Genomic DNA, 15,210 nt, shown 5'->3' with positions numbered 1-15,210 from the left:
TTTGGCTAAAGGTGTATTGTCTCACCAATTGTGTTACTTCAAGTAATTATTGTCTCTGCCAGGCCGAGGGCGTGGCCGAGACTATGTTTTGAACCCTGTCCGTCCGTCCATGTGTGTGTGTGTGTGTGTGTGTGTCTGTCCGTCGTTCCGTCCGTGAACAGCTAATCTTTCGGCACTTTTGGCCCGATCAACGTGAAACTGTGCACACACACTCCCTGGATGCCAGAGCAAAACCTCTGCCCCACATTTTTCACATTGGCCTTTTACCAGGAGGCAGATTATTATTATTTTTTTTGTTATTTAGAGAAGCCAAAAAAAAAATGCGCCCCTTTTTCTACCCAATTTAGTCGTTATGCCAATTAATTCCTCCCCACACACATTCCTGTGTTGTTCCACTGCTGTTGTATCCTACTGACTCACTTGCCAGTGAGGAGCCTCCACCGGGAGGACGTACGGCCAGGGTTGCCAGATCTGCTTATTATAATTTCCCCGCAAGATTGTATTTGAAAATAGCCGATCTACAAGCTTGCGATGCGACGCGTTGTGAGCTTGTAGATCTGCTATTTTCAAATAGCTGATGTACATGTTAAAGTGCTCATGTGGCCCATAGTCGCTTCTTTTGGGCTGGTTTTCCTAGACCTGGTTGCTTGTTTCTCTCACAGAATCTGGCAACACTGCGTACGGCCTTCGTCCTACTCCCCACGATTGTGTTCGCATAGACGCCCGACAAAGCCGGATGCACCATGGTTGGATTTGAACCCACAACCTCCGTGGTGGTGGGCAGGGAAAATGTAATTATATTGCGCCTACAGATTTTGTCCAAACATCACGCAAATCGGTACACATTATCTCTTTAGTCATGTGATCAAGACGAATTTTTCATATTCCATCCCGATTGGCCAATTCCGAACATTGCTTGCCCACAATAACCTACCTGACCTGCCGGAGACCTGTGCTCCGAAGAGCACCTTATTTTTTTTCTAGTTACAAGTGATTTTTGTTTAATTTCATTTATTTGTATTAATTGTAAAAATGTCTCCTATTTTTGTGGTTTTGTTTTTGCTATAATAAAAGGTCAGTGTTCTTCCAGTAAATTGTTTGGCTTGTATTTGTAATGACTCACTCATGAAATAGTTTGAAAGTATGTGGTTATTGTTTAATACAATTGATGGGAAAGGAATCAGGAATCCTTTTAAATTCTTTATTACCAAGGTTAGTCATTTGAACTTAAAAATGTACTGTAACTGGGGAGGCGCACACTGATAAAAAAAAAAAGAAGTATAGTGCACCAAGCATATGGTTGCAATATCTCTGGTTCGATTCCAGCCAAAGCCATGTGTTGTACGTCTTTCACTCTGCTTCCTCAGCTTCCTGTCTCTCCACACTTTGGCATTGAAGACGTTTTGTTTTAATTTGTATGAAAAAGAAGGCTTTCTTCTCTTAACTCAAAACACCAGTGAATAATCACAAGTACATAATGCAAATAGACGTGGAACCAAATAGCTAACTCTGTTAGGCTCGGCATGATTGATTGTTTGTGTAGCCTGGCTTCCCTGTTGCAGTTAATTGAGGGTGAAAAGAAAAGACAAGCATTGATGGATCTGCTATTAATTGAGCAAAAACATTGTTCCCCGATGGTTCTTTTTGATTACAGATGAAACCATTAGACTTGGCACAGGCAGAGCATTGATATTGTCCATCTGAAGCCTTCAGTCACCCCTGTAGTTCAGCTGACAATGATCAAGTGGCTGACACCTGCCATGTTCCACATGAGGATATTAAACAGATCTTATCAATCTAACATGGTGGATGAGGTGCCATGCAGAATTTATAGACCGGCACCACTGCAGCCATTTTTGGCTGGGTCTTAAGAGGGAGGGGCTTGGGAGCAAAACAGGATATGAAGACAAAACAAGACGTTCAAACAACAGCAGGGCCTTGCTTGCTGCAGCCTGCAACACACATGCCCCCCCCCCTCCCCTGCATCAATCACATCTTATTGCCATGGTTATCTACACATAGAGGCTTGGGCCCTTGCCAGGGCATTCTAATTGAAAGCATGAAACAGATAAAGTAGGATTTTAATTAACTGGGAGGGAGCCCTCTGCACAAAGCCTTAGCATCTCTCTTAGCAACCGGCTCCTCCTCAGATTCTGCAAAGGATGGAGCAGGGTGGATCTACCCATATGCCTTCCTTAACCCTTTGAAGCACTGCTCTAGCTGATCTCAAATTGTACAAGGGGGAGCTACAGTACGAATAGGTTTTAAGCAAATTAGTTGTTTTATGGTTGAGAAACATAGCGCAATGTATTGTCTGAAGAGTAGGACCTGTCTTCTTGATAGGACTATGATTTAAACTAGTGTTATCTTTTTTGAGAACATTAAATCTCTATATTCAAATAGTAATCATTGCTATAGAGTGTTTTTTCAGTAACAGGGGTCTCCCTATCTCTCCAGCTCTTTAATAAAAATAAAATGCATTTTAAGTTCAAACACAGAGGCCAACCGGGTGCAATAAAATGCTCTTAAAGGTGTATTAAAGGTGCTTCTAGGATCAGCGGGAATGGAGACTTAAAAAAGAAGAGGAGATCCGAGCACTCAAAAAATGTGGATGAGAAGAAGTAACGTTAAAACAAATGTTATTCTTAGGGGGCACGGTGGCGCAGTCGGTCGCCTCACAGCTATAGAAGGTCCTCGGGGACGCTGTGGGTGCTGGGGGCGTGTCCTCTCCTCCGCATCATCAGTGCCCATACCCTAGGTGGGGTTGGTAAAAGGGCCTTTCTGTGTGGAGTTTGCATGTTCTCCCCGTGTCCCCTAGGGTACTGCCTCCCCCTGGTCAGCCGGGGCGCCTGATGGAGGGGAAAGGAACTGGTTGGAATAATGTGTTCCTTCCACGCGCTACGTCCAACTGAGGAAACTCCCCCCTGTCGGGTGATAAGAAGGCTTGTTAGCTCTCATACATTGAAGGAGGGTCAAAATAATGGGGTTGCAAAATCGTGGGATTAAAATGGAGAAAAAAAAGGTCTTAAGGTCTTCATCAGGGCGAGAACATTTTAAGTTCACTTGCCAATATCATCCAATCAGGAGACAGTACCAATTTATCAGTTAAAAATTTATAGTGTTCCACTCACAATTTTGTCATTTCTTTGTGTCGTCACCTCCAATTTCACTTGTTTATCCTGTATCGTGTATTAGTTATCTCCTGATTGGATAAAATTGGTATCCTGAGCTGAAAATGCATTTTCTTTTTATTGAAGAGCTGGAGAGACGGGGAGGGCCTGTTGCTCAACAAACACCCTACAGTATAACAATGATCACTATAAGAATATAGAGCTACTGTATTTAACACCCATTTTAACGAAAAAATATCACTTGCACCTTTTTAAAGCTGCAATTCGGAACTAGGGCTCTCACGATTATGACATTTTACTTGAGGATTAATTGTCACTCAGATAATTGCGATTAACGATCAAATTGTATTTCTGTCATTGAACATTGGAACGTTATGAATAAAAATAACATTTCTGTTTGGCTTTTAGGCTTCGTAAACAAAAGTTGCCCAGGGCAGATATGACAAATGACATACATATTTAATTACTTTATACTTAAAAAAAAGCAATAGTGGAAAAATACGATATACAAGCTTAAAGCGTGTTGTGATGCGAAACGTTTTGAGCTTGTAGATCGGTTATTTCCACTTTTTTTGAAAATGTTCATATATTTAGAAAATATTTTTTTTTTTTGGAAATGATTATGACGATTATGCAAAACATAATAGTGATTATCTCAAATAATTTTGATTAGACGATTATGTAATAATTGTGACAGGCCTAATAATCGGAACTTTTAATTTTAATTACAGTTGCTATTACTTCTCTCTGTCAGCAAATGAAACGTACGGATTGTAGCATCTGCAGCTTTCAGAGTTGCATGTAGCTACAGTGCACACACCGAATAGTGTGCTTTACTTTTACAGTACATGAACCTTAATCAGTCCAAAACCCGCCAAACGTCAGTCAAAGGTGCCAGTGACTGCAGCTGTGGGGATTCAACAGTTCTTGCAAGTGTACACCCAGTGACTGCTTCTGTTTCTCCTTGATGGGTTCGCGTCTGTGCGCCACTCCTAAAATTAAAACCAAGAGGGGGGTGGGGGGGGGGGGGGTGCAGAATACAGGTCTCTGTGGGGCCGTGGAGGTCGGACAGACTCCTGTCATTGACAGCAAGAGTAGGTGATCTTAATTTAGAGGACCTTGCATTTCCTGTCCGTCACAATAATGCCTTATGAGCTCCACTTCCTGTTTCTCAGGCTCTGGGAGGAAGGAACAGGGCGCTTGTCACACGGTAGTCACAGCTTCCTCCCACATCCTCTCCTGGCCCCCCCAAACTTCAGACAGTGTTGTGTCCTTCAGGGGGAAAGATGACTGCACCTCCAGCATCACAGCAGGATGTTGCGGCGCTATTTTTAGAGTTGAAGTCGGAAAGGTAGCAATTCAGACATAAACACAAACTTTAGGATGTCCAGCTGTGTTGATTTTGCCGTCCAAAAGTGGAGGTTCGACCACGTTGGGGTCAGTTGTTGTTTTGACTCTTTTGCAACGATAACCTGGAAGCACGGTGTTTGCTCAAGATGTACAGAATATGGGTCAAACGTAAACAATCATTTTTGTTTACTGCCGTTCTCCTGTTTACAAGCCTCTATTGCAGTTAACTTCTTTCAACCTGGCATCCCTATTTTGGGGATGTCATTGTAGGTGAAAGTTTTCCACAAATTTACGTCTCTTTCAAAGGTTTTTACACATTTTCACAAAAAAAATAAAAAAGAAGCAAAAACAGCAGATCTATAAGCTCACAATGCATCACGACGCAACACACTGTGAGCTTGTAGATACTCTATTTTTGTAGCACGCCGCAACACCATACAGTAGTATGACAAAGTATAAGATACATCTTCAGTGGGTGAAAAACAGGACTGGGTCCAATAGCGTGGTTTCATGTGGATCTCAGACTTCATGTGGCCAGTCTATGACGGCAGTTATCTATTAAATTGGTTCTCAAACTTTTTCATATCAAGGACCCGCAAATTGATAGATATTTTGGCCGCGGACCCTCATTTGAAAATGTTATATGCCAAGGACCCCCAGAAGAGAAGATTTATGTAAAAAAAAAAAAGATTTATATATATTTCAAAGATTTTAAAAAATAGCAGATGTACAAGTTCGCGCAGTGTGGCACGAAGTGATGAGCTTGTGAGCTTGTATATCTGCTATTTTTGAATAGCCAACGTATAAATGGATGGAGTGCTTTAAATGATTGTGATAAACTGCCCAAGGACCCCTTGGGGTCCCCGGACCTCACTTTGAGAACCACTGGTCTGGCGTATCTATTACATTATCTATGTATGACTCCATTTGGCTATATGACTATATTTGGGCCATGTTTGAGCCCGATACGACTGCCATTCACTTCCTCTTACAGACGACCTCTGAAAGAGGCTAGCTGATGACGTCATCCATGCCTAAATCTGGAGAAAAAGGAAGAGTTAAATATTTCAAAAAGTATAGGACACATTTGCCTAGTGACAAGTAATTTTGCTGTTGATTGGTCCAGCAGTTTGCGAGATTTTATCTAGGGACAGATTATCTAGGGACAGACAGCTACAGCTATAGAAGATACTGTGAAGTTGTTGACATAAAGTAATGTGGCAACTACTGAAAAAAGGCTGTTGGTGTACATAATATACCAAGATCATTATGCACATGTGTACATAGGCTGATGCTCTTTTTTGCACTCTCTTTCTTTTTATTATTGTTATTACCTATGCTGCTGCATTGTTTGATGGAAGCCGAACAAAAATAAGTTTGACTCTTATGTACCTGTATACAAGATGTAATACTAAAGCACAACCTTGAACCTTGAACAGACGCACTGAGCCTCATAGATGGCTAGGTCATTCAGAGCTACGCTGAAAAAAGGTCTTCCTCACTTGTGTTTGAAAGAGTTCTGAGCGTCATTATTTCTGCAACATCTTCTAAGTGCTGCAGCTAGGTCAGAATAGAAGAGGAATGCCCCAGACCACAAAGCAATCCGGACACATGCCAAACTGCATTATTGATCACCAGGGCTTGTATCCCCCTTGTGACAGAACCCAAAACAAATGTTATTGTGTCTCCCGAGCCAGCTCTTTATTTACTTTATACCATGTTACCTTCATGTTGTGGGGTGGGAGCGGGATCTGATTACCAACAACACTGAGGGGACATTGCTGTTCAAAACAGGCCAATGTTCCTAAGCAACCATCCTCCCTCTTGATTAGCGTTGGGCTGCAGATGGATTAATAATTAATAGGGTTTTATTAATTATTAAGCATGGAGGAGGGATAATTTACCCTAAACCACTCCCTTTAAACAGCTCCTTGTTAGAACGGTTGTGTTGTTGTTAGCTGGTTTGCACTCCTTAGCTCATCATTAAAATTCACAGCCGAGTTGGCCGGCCAAATCGTGTTCAGCTCATGACACATTTCGTCGGTTAGCGCATTGAAGCAAATGGCAGGACATGCTGATCGCAGGTTAACGCATTGAAGCAAATGGCAGTACATGCTGATCGCAGGTTAATATATTGAAACAAATGGCAAGACATGCTGATCGCAGGTTAACGCATTGAAGCAAATGGCAGGACATGCTGATCACAGGTTAATATATTTGAAATAATTGGCAAGGCAAGTTTTTTGTTAAAAGGTTAAAGCACCATATTCTGTTAGCAATCATTGCTATAGAGCGTTTGTTCAGTCTCCCTGTCTCTCCAGCTTTTTAATAAACAGAAAATACATTTTCAGGTAGGTGACAACATTTCAGCCAATCAGGAGAGAACACCCATTTATCCACTTTTATAGTGTTCCAGTTCCAATTTTGTCTGCTCTTTTCTTTGTGTCATCACTTCCAATTTCACTTGTTTAATCTGTATCCTGATAGAGTTTTCTATCCTGGTAGGTAAAATTGGTATCCGGACCTGAAAATGCATTTTCTGTTCAATAAAGAGATGGAGACTCCAGTTACGTAACAGACGAGCTACAATCTGGGACCTATTTTAATGAGTAAAATGTTGTTTTAAACAATCTAGTACATACTGTACAGAGTATGTTCATACAATATAACTAGCACAGCTGCAGTTGTTGGAGGTTTCCCTTCTCTCCCATTGATACATTTCAACCTGGTAGGACACCATGACAATGTCATCAATAAAGTTATTTGAAGTTGATGGTGCTCTGGATTGGACAGACAAGATACACAGCCATCTTTATAGTAGTTTGGACATTGTTGCAATTATCCCCTATCTCTCCATTGGGAGAGCTCAGAGGCCTTGTGGTTAAGAGTGTCCGCCCTAAAAGACTGGGAGTTCGGGGTTCAATCTCCGGCCGAGTCATACCAAAGAATATAAAAATGGTACGCAATTCCTCCCTGGCACTCGGCAGGTGGAAAAAGTACTCACGTTTTTTACTTAAATTAAAGTATCAATTGTGCAATGTAGAAATACTCAAGTAAAAGTACGGAATTCAAAATTGACGTGAGTAAAAGTACAAATATTACATAGTATTGGTATCAAAATGTACTTAGAGTACCAAAAGTAGAAAGTACTCATTGTGCAGAATGTCCCATTTCACAAGTTTTCAAATGTATAAAATGTATGAATATCCTTTGAAAATAGCCGATCTACAAGCTCACAATGCGTAGCAATGCGACGCATTGTGAGCTTGTAGATCGGCTATTTTCAAATGTCCAAAAGGTATATATGGCTGAAGTGGGTAATGTGTGTTTTGTAATAATAATAGTAACTAGTTACTAAAGTCTTAAAATAATTGTAGTGGAGTAAAAGTACAATATTTGCCTCTGAGATGTAGTGGAGTAGAAGTAAAAGCACTGAAAATTCGAAATACTCCAGTAAAGTAAAAGATACCTCAAAATTGCACTTAAGCACAGTACTTGAGTAAATGTACTTAGTTACTTTTTTTTTTACACCACTGTCACTCGGCGTCAAGGGCTGTATTGGTGGGTAAGTCCCTGCGACATACTAGCGTCATATCCAGTACTTGTAGTGTACACGTACATCAAACTGCCTCACGCTAAGGAAACAGGAGATGGGCTCCTGACCCATGGGTCACACAAGGCTACTTACTTACTCCTTTGAGAGATCGAGACAACAGACATGAAACTTACTACGGATTGTAGCTTTAACTATATAATTGACATGAGTGATTCCTAACAGAACTTATGTACTTAACTGTAATGGGGTTATTGTCCCCCAACGTTGGACATGGACGAGTGAGGCCTTGCCTAGGCCTGTCACAATCATTACATAATGGTCTAATCGCAATTATTTGAGATAATCGCAATTATTTTTACATAATTGTCATAATCGTTTCCACCATGAAAAAATGTCACCCATCTCCGAATATAAAAAAACCCTGAAATAGCTGATCTACAAGCTTACAGCGCGTCACGAAGTGTAGATTGTAGATCAGCTATTTCTGCAATTTTTTACATGTATAAAATTATTAAATATGTCAATAATTTCTTAGTATATTTAAGTTATTTGTCATATCTGCCCTGTGGATTTTTTTTATATTACGAAGCCTGAATGGCAAACGGAAATAAAAAAGGTATTCATATGTTCCAATGTTCAATGTGCCTAACACACAATTAAATCGTTAATCGCAATTATCCGAGTGACAATTAATCGTCAACTTAAATTTGTAATCGTGACAGCCCTAGTAGTCCTGCCTTGCACACTTACGTGGCTCTGACAATGCTCGTTGAGGGACATCATCTCACACTTGTCAGCCGTTTGGTTGCTTTGAGCTTAACGTTTGGTGGCAGGAGCATCGAGAGGTAGTGAGACGTTTGATTTGTGGTCGGTGTCATGGAAAACAATGCTCACATCGGTCTTACCGGGATAGAGTGAGACCTAACAAACAGATTTAATTGGCCGCATTTTTTGGTAGGTTAGATCTCTCCGGCACAGCAAATTACAGGCATCGTGTCAACAAAATAATCTGTTTCATTATTTATGTAGCCAATGTGTAATCCCTTTGTCCTACTGAGGCAGCGGGTAATTATCGGGCGCATCTATGGCACTGTAGTGTACAAGGTATGACGGCCTAGCTTCCATCTGCTAGGAAAAAGCTATTGACAGTGGTGTAAAGTAACTAAATATGTACGTATGTACTGTACTTAAGTATGCTTTTGAGGTATTTTTTACTTTACTAGAGTATTTCCAATTTTCTGTACTTTTACTTCTACTCCACTACATCTCAGGCAAATATTGTACTTTTTTACCACACTAGATTTTGATTATTATTACTAAACATACATTAATCACCTCAGCCCTACTAAGGGTATTTGAAAGTAGCCGATCTACAAGCCTGTAGATCTGCTATTTTCAAAAGATTTTTATACAAACGGAAAACTTGTGAAATGGCACATTCTGCATAATGAAGTACTTTTACTTTTGGTACTCTAAGTACATTTTGATGCCAGTACTTTTACTCAAGTAATTTTTGAATACCGAACTTGTACTTGTAACAGACTATTTCTACAATAGGGTATTGATACTTTTACTTAAGTAACAAATGTGAGTACTTCTTCCATCACTGGCTATTGACGCTCAGCCATACTCTGCCTCTCTCTCTCTCTCTCTCTCTCTCTCTCTCTCTCTCTCTCTCTCTCTCTCTCTCTGTCTGTCTGTCTGTCTGTCTGTCTGTCTGTCTGTCTGTCTGTCTGTCTGTCTGTCTGTCTGTCTGTCTGTCTGTCTGTCTGTCTGTCTGTCTGTCTGTCTGTCTGTCTGTCTGTCTGTCTGTCTGTCTGTCTGTCTGTCTGTGTCTCTCTCTTCTCTCTCACTGTCTCTCTCCCCCTCTCTCGTTACAGAATTAGTCCATCTTGCTCAGCCCTGGTCATATTCTACAGGAGAATGAATATTTCACGTGAGAATGGCCAGCCTGTCCAGATGGCCACTCAGGATAGCAAAAATGAGAACAAAACACAGCATCAATATTTCAGCGTTTTACTGATGGTATGCACTGTGTGTGTGTGTGTGTGTGTGTGTGTGTGTGTGGGGGTGTGGGGGTGTGGGTGCGTGTGCGTGTGCATGCGCACACTGCGCACGTGTGTATTCTTGCGGTCTGGTCCACGAAGCAACAGGAAAGCACCCCCAAAAATGCACACAGTGCTACACTTAAATACAAACCTGCTAATATGTGCACGCGTGAGCACACACACACACACACACACACACACACACACACACACACACACACACACACACACACACACACACACACACACACACAGACCTTTATACACTGCTGTTTGATGTTTATCCAGACTGTATGGAGCATATAGACCTATAGAGGCTCTCCGAAGGCATGTTTTGACCTTCAGCTGGAGCAGAAAGCCAGTGAGTGGCAGATGAGATGTACAGTACGGTGCACGGCGAGCACGTCCTGGAAACAGGACCAGCTGTGTATGAGCACACTTATATACAGTACGGAAACACTACTCAGTAGTGACTACTGAGCTGTGTGTGTGTGTGCGTACGCGTACGTGTGTGTCAGATAGATGTATAGATAGACAGAGAAAGTGAATGATTTTTATTGCCAGGTCTGTTTGCACATACGCAACAGTATATTGTTGCTGTCGAGAAACCTCTTATCTTCCATAACTTTTGGTGTTATTTCCCTACTTAATCATACTACAGCGTCAACAATTTTGGACATACCGGTATGAGGTTTCCAACCCACAGGGACGATATAATATACTGTATATATATAGAGAGAGAGGGAGGTAAAGAGAAAGCAACTGAAACGGAGACAAAGAGGTAAAAGAGGAATGCCCTCCAAACCTGTCCTGGCTCAGATAATGAAGGTCATGTCAGACCTATAGTAGGACCTCTAGGCGCTGGACCATAGATAGAGTCCATTCCATGTTCTGAAGGAAACGGCTTTGCCCTTCCCAATCGCAAGCTGGGAAGGCTTCAGGGTCCAGGGCCAAGGACACAGCGGGGGGATTCAAACCCACAAACCCATGTGCTGATAGTACAAACGGAACGGCAGCTGAGCGCATCCGAGCGTTGTGGTCGTCACTTTACCGACCGCAGTGTTACTGGCCTGGCCCCGAGTCCCCAGGGCTGTGGAGCCAGTGTTACTGGCCTGGCCCCGAGTCCCCAGGGCTGTGGAGCGCCGCTCACATCCACAGGAGATAATGATGAAACGAGCAGGACGTTAATGATTCACACAGATGAACATGGACACGTGTCAACGACAAGCATGCAAATTAATGATGCGCACACGCACGCACACCACACACCACACACACACACACACACTCAAACTTATGTCTTTCTAGGGACTCGGATTGTGTTGATGTCAGTACGACGATGATTGAGATACAATAAACAAATGCGATATTTTAGAAGTTATCTCAGTAAAATGGAAAAGCAGCCATTATTGTTCTTTTTCAACAACAACACTGGCTGTAAGAAAAAAGGGGAAAATTGTGCCTTGATCATCTTCACTTGCTTTGAAATATTGTCAAGACTTTGTTGGATTGATGAAAGGCTACTGTTGGTCAAAGGCAAATGTGTTTATTCACCAGCATTTCTCGTAATTAGTTATCGGAATATTGGCAGCATCGTCTGCTACAAATGTCTTTGATTAAAAAGATGGGGGATTAGCTTTTGGCAAGTTTAGCATAATTAAAGCCTGCATTGTGCGTGCATGTGTGCGCGTGGGTGTGTGTGTGTCTGTGTGTGTGCGTGTGAGGGGTGGTTATAGCCACGGGGAGGGACCAGGAGATGAAGGGGTGGAGCGGGGGCTCCCTGTGGCTGGATGAATTAGTGCCCGCTGGTTTGGCCTGGCAGCTGCTCTCGGGGCCTGGCTCACTGACAGCCTGGCACTGCACTGTGATGCCACATTGTCAGGGCCAACCAGCAGACTGTGTGGGAGGCGCCCGATGCCAGGCCCGCCGAACGAACGGCAAAAACTCCTTCACCACACCACAGCCTTTGTCTTCAAACCTATACTCGCCATACTAGTGCTATACGTGTTGTGGTGATAATATCGCTGGGATTAGCATGAGATTAAGTTTGATAATTAAAAAGGGCATTTCACTCATGTCACTGGGATACCTGCAGGTGGCAAATACCCTTATAAGCCCATGTGACATTTAGCTGTAATGAAAAAATGTGGCTGTGAAGTATTTTTTGCATGTCGCGCAGTCGTTGGTTCCCAAAAAAAAATAAGAGGTCTTGAAAACAGGACATCCTCTGTATAACCGGTACCACGCGAAGAAGGCACAGTTACGGACACGTCCTTGTGATATAATTAAACTGAATCGAACTGAATTTCAGCTCGGTCTAAAATGCTTTGTAATGCTTAGTTCATTAGTGCCTTGCAAAGGACCTGAATAGGATGTCAAATGAGATCCACAGTGCAAAGCCATGTGTTCAGAGTCAGACACCTGTTTTTACTGAATACCATCAAAACCCCATTCCCATTGCCCACGATATGCACTTTGTTGTTTAATTTAACCCATTAACACATTGACTGCCAGAATTATTTCAGATTTTTTGCAGTTTATTGCCAGAGATTTTTCATTGAAAAAAAAAAGTACTCAGGAGCCGAGATACAGACTTTTTAAGTTTTAAGTTAACAAGGAAGTGGATGGGAGTCTAGATCTTCGAAAAATCATATCTCCTTGGTCTTTGGGTCAATTTTTTTTCTTTTTTCTTTTTTCTTAAAAACGAGTTAACTCGTTCTTGGCAATCAAGTGATGGATTCTAATCACTAGTAAAAACGAGTTAACTCGATCTAGGCAATCAATGTGTTAAGACCTGAGGCCGAAATAATGTCCTCTAAATCCTAACCGTTTTCTGAAAAGCTTATGTTGCTATACCAGTGTGGTGCTCAAACCTTTTCATGTCAAGGACCCCCAAAATTATATGTATTTGGCCGCAAACCCCCATCTGGAAATATTTTGTTCCAGGGACCCCCAGAAGCAAAGATTTGAGTAAATAAAATGTTGCTTTAAAAAATTACACAGATGCTTTCCCGGTCCTAATGGATATCTACCTCACCAAAGATAATATATATATATATATTTATTGTCAGCCGAGCGCCGCAGCCATACGACAAAGTATGAGCTGTCACCCTGTATCTGCTGTGGGCTGTCGTAGGACTATATTAAGCCTTTGACCCCTTGTGTATCGAGAGCATCAATGGTGGGATTTGGGGGAGTTGTGGGGCCAGGTTGGGCCTGCCAGGGCCGGCTGGGCCTGTCTTGGCCCAGATGCAGGGGCTTGTGTCCAGGCATGGCACTGGGATAGCAGCGGGGCCCAAACACCAGCTGCTATCTCCTTGTCACAGACAGCTGTATCTGAATATTCATATAAAAAGAACCCACAAATGAATGTGTGTTTGTTTGGTCTTAGTTGGTGTTTCCTGCAAACAGAGTGCTGGATGCAGGACAGGACTAGGCCAAAGCAGTCTTAAGGGGCGTGCCGGAAAAACTATACGAAAATTGCCTGGGAGTATTTTCCAACAAAATGATTCTCATATACAGTAGCTAGTCGATGCCTTGTTCATACAGGTTGATGCCTTTATTTGCAGTGAAAAATCGACCTTCTGAAATAAAAATGTATAATAATATTCACACGAACAAAGAAGCTTCGTGTGTAAGGACCTCATATGTAGAATTTAGACACAAGCCCAAGTATAAACCAGGCTGTACAGTACGGAGAGTGACTGAAAAACTCTGACATGATGGAGTCAAGACAGGCAGTGTCCGGTGCAGACTGGTAATCCCAACGAAAACATGAGTATGCGTAATTCCAATAGTTTACAACTTCAGACATGTTCAATAAAAAGATTATACATGTTGCGGGCCTGTTTGCCTCATTGACGGTGTGAATACTATTGGCTTTAGGGTGATAGGAGCAGCTGCCCGTCCATTATTTGCCATGCTGTGGCCGTTTCATAATGCCTCTGCCCACCATGCCGTCCAACTCGTCCTTCTTGGATGATCACGCTATTCATCCCACGCCAGTAGGAGGCGAGGTGTAGAGCTCTCACATTCACAGTCAGAGAAATGGCCTCTCTGTGCGTAAAACAGTTGCTTGACCAACCTTGGCTTCCATTGAGATACAATGTGTGTGTGTGTGTGTGTGTGTGTGTGTGTGTGTGTGTGTGTGTGTGTGTGTGTGTGTGTGTGTGTGTGTGTGTGTGTGTGTGTGTGTGTGTGTGTGTGTGTGTGTGTGTGTGTGTTTTATGTTTGTGTGTGTAGTGTACCAGGAATTACTGTAATCATGAGGGCCAGATGTCCCCACAGGTGTAGTTGAACTTGGGAAATGGACCTTGTATGGACAACTTTCCTGGAACCCACAAGAGAAATGTTGTTATCATGGTTAACAGTGATTCATGGCTAATTTACAATTAGGAAAAGATTCAGGTTTGGTTTGAGGTTAGGTTTAGCTTATGTTGTCCTTTCAAGTATGGTAATACAATGCGTGTGTGTGCGTGCGCGTGTGCACGCACGCTTGTTGTTGTTATTGTTGTTTGGTCAAGTAATCTTCTGGCCAGCGGTAATGGAACTGGTGAAAGGGGTGGATGGAAGGAGCGTGTTTTGAGATTGGACTTGTATGCAACGAGCAGATGGCCTTTACTTCCCTTCCTGAATAAAGTGGAGTGAACCAGTGGGCACACAGAGGGAGATTTGTGGGTAAACTGTTTCACCTCCCCTCTCTTTGTGTTCTAATGGGCAAGGCAAAATGGCTGCTAACTGCTGGAGGACACAATGGCTTGGCTCTAATGAGAGCAAAGTGTTTTGGTGCTGCTGGTATAATGAGGGTGAAGAGGCAGCGGCTAATTATTGCAGCCATCTGAAGTCATCAGGACCAGAGCTAGCACACAGGCACACACACACACACACACACACACACACACACACACACACACACACACACACACACACACACACACACACAGAAAAACGTTAGATGCTAGATGTGTTCATTTAACTCTGAGAGTGTACACATGTCACCAAATGGACCCGTACGCTCTGTTACAAATGGTTACTGTGCGTTTTCACTGCACTGAAGCAATTGTCCACTATCTAATGCACGTTTCCAAAACAAACAGACGTGTGAGATTTTAAGCTGATAACTGAC

Source organism: Gymnoscopelus braueri (genome assembly GCF_963280865.1).
Source record: "Gymnoscopelus braueri genome assembly, chromosome: 19".
NCBI classification, from domain to species: Eukaryota; Metazoa; Chordata; class Actinopteri; order Myctophiformes; family Myctophidae; genus Gymnoscopelus; species Gymnoscopelus braueri.
Note: the sequence above shows the minus strand (reverse complement) of the source record.